The sequence below is a fragment of the Limulus polyphemus genome, unplaced genomic scaffold (genome assembly GCF_000517525.1).
Source record: "Limulus polyphemus unplaced genomic scaffold, Limulus_polyphemus-2.1.2 Scaffold3183, whole genome shotgun sequence".
Classification (NCBI taxonomy): Eukaryota; Metazoa; Arthropoda; class Merostomata; order Xiphosura; family Limulidae; genus Limulus; species Limulus polyphemus.
This window is the reverse complement of record NW_013668793.1, coordinates 124,618-127,425: the sequence shown is the minus strand read 5'-3', so window position 1 is coordinate 127,425 and position 2,808 is coordinate 124,618.

Genomic DNA, 2,808 nt, shown 5'->3' with positions numbered 1-2,808 from the left:
TCAACTGTATTCACGTACTTTTTTGTTTTTAACTCTATCTACAATTGTTTGTTGTTAAGCGCAAAGCCGCGCAATGGGCGATATGTGCTGTGCCCGCCACAGGTATCGAAACTCGGATTTAAAATTTATAAGCCTTCAGACTTATCGATGAGCCACAAGAAAGCATCTACAATTGAAACAAAACGTTTTATTGTTCTTTGAATCGCACCCTTAGAACCACGCCCCCCAGTGGCACAGCAGTATGTCTGCGGATTTACAACGCTATAAACCGGGTTTCGATACCCTTGGTGGGCAGAGTACAGATAGCCCATCGTGTAGCTTTGTGCTTAACTTAAAAAAAACAACTTAGAGCCACGTAATTTTTTAAATCAAATATTGTTGAGTTTTATTTTAATTATATGACGCAATAACTTGTGCTAGTTTTTCATTTCAATGCTTAATTCAAAATAAAATGTATTTTTCTCAGTTCTTAGCCATATTGAAATTGTGAAGAAAAATAAATGTATCATTATGGAAATATGTGTCAATCGAGTTAGCCACATTTAAAGAAATCCAGTAGTCACTGCTCATTGGTTAACGTGCTAGGCTATGGATCTGCTGTCCATCGTTCGCGCCTCGTTACCGCACTTTGGACATTGGGTGCGTTATGAGGTGGGAAACATATCCTACTATTCGATCAAAATAGAGTAGCCAAGAGTTGACGGTGAGTGCTGTTGACTAGCTGCCATCCCTATAGCCTATCAGTTCAACATTAGAGACAGCTAGCTTACATAGACATTGACCAACATTGCGCGAATATTTGAAAACTAACAAACAAGCAATTATATTTGTCAGGTTTATATAGGGGCCGGATTCTTTACAGTGGGTGTCTGTGATTTGTTGGCGATAAATTTCAACAATAAACGGACAGCACACAATCCACTTGTTTTAAAGTAATATATATTCAAAACAAGTCAAACGAATATGTACAAAAATTCGTTACACTATTGTTTACCACAGTTGAATCTGGAGCTTGAAATAATTCTATTTTTCGTCAAAAGTCCTCACAGGCTGGTTCGGTTACCTGAGAACTCAATTGACAAGGCGAATTATTTCTTATCTTCTCTGTTATCACAATATAATCAGTGATAAATTCACTTCAGAAATCGCCCAATCATGCAGTCTAACTTTCACTAACTTACTTTCTGTATCTGCCCGTATTTATAACACGTGAGAGAAAAATTTAGAAATATCTGGCCCTCTAGTGACAAGAGTGTTACACACAACGATAAAAACTTAGAAGCTTCGAGTAAGATGACGTCAACAATATTACAAAAGCCTAGTACAACAGTTAAACTGCATACACAACATACGACTGGTACAGAGCTTCTTAACGAAACTTGTCATAATTATCGCTTTTAAAATAACTTTTAACACTCTTGTTGTGAAAACTAAATAATCATTAAATCAATAAATAAACTACATAATAACTCTTAAACTATACAGTCGTGTATATCCAACATTATTATTTTTTGTTTACAGAACAATATGTGGATGTGAAATAAAGTTCAAAACTGCTTATCTTCGTTGTAGAAAAGAAAAGACAAGCTTCGTGAAGTAGTCTGATGAGGGACATTTAACCTGTTTCTGTACTGATGATAGAGTAAAAATATGGAGAAAACTACATGAGGCACTTTACCTTGCTTGTACTATTCCACCAATGTAAACTGCTAGAAGTGGTGTAATTGTGTGGATGTGTGTTGTCATGGTAGGATTTGGGTACCTGAACATTGTTGCCAATGGTGTCCACCACATAATGATGCATTTTTGCTCTGATGGATAAGGACTCTTCCAAAACGATAAACCAACAATTTTTTGCATTCATATTATCATTACTTTTTGTGGAAGCATAATCATTGGATCTGAATCTGATTGAGCATCTTTGGAATGAATTATCTTCTTATATTTGCGATACTTCTCGATGAATATTCCACATGGAACAAAGCCATTGTCGTGCTAAAGATGATCCAAACAACACTGGGAGTATGGCTAGTCAAAGAACTTAACAATAGCATAACTTTCATATGTGACTTCTGGATTTAGCCAAATCAAAACAGGGAATTGAAGATATTGCAAGTTAACGCTGAATTTTGGCTAAACTCACTAATTTGATTTTAGTTATGTGTACATAGCTATTTAAAACTAAAAATAATAAGGGTTTAAATATTAATTTCAATTATAAAGTTAATGTGCTCATTGGATTATTAAAGAATCAATGATTTAATTCGTTTCAAAACATCAGCACTTGATAAAATATGTTACAACTTAACACACTGTACAGTGTGTTACTGTTATACAGTGGTAGATCAAAACTAAACTGCTAATGGTTGTCGTGGTTGCGTAAATATTTTGTCAACATAAGACGTAATATATATAAGTACGTCCAATATTTAAACAAAATCGTTCATGTTTTCCAAGTAGTAATAATAATATACAATATATCTACCAAACTGACACGTAACATCCCATTATACTACTACTAGTAGTCGTACATCTTCATCAGCCTACAGGAGTGGTCATATTAGTTCGATCAGTTTGTAAATGTCCAATCAGGCGCGGCAAATTTGTGACGTAGAATTAATTGCAATATTTTGAGCACGTAAATAACAAAGATAATACAGAATAAGAAATACGGATTAACTACTTACGAAAGCTGAATCTGTAATGAAATTGTGGTCAAATGTAGAAAGTCATATTACCAGAACAATCAAAATATTATTTTATGCAAATAAAATCAAAAAGGCAAATCAGACGTAGGGGAAGTTTTAC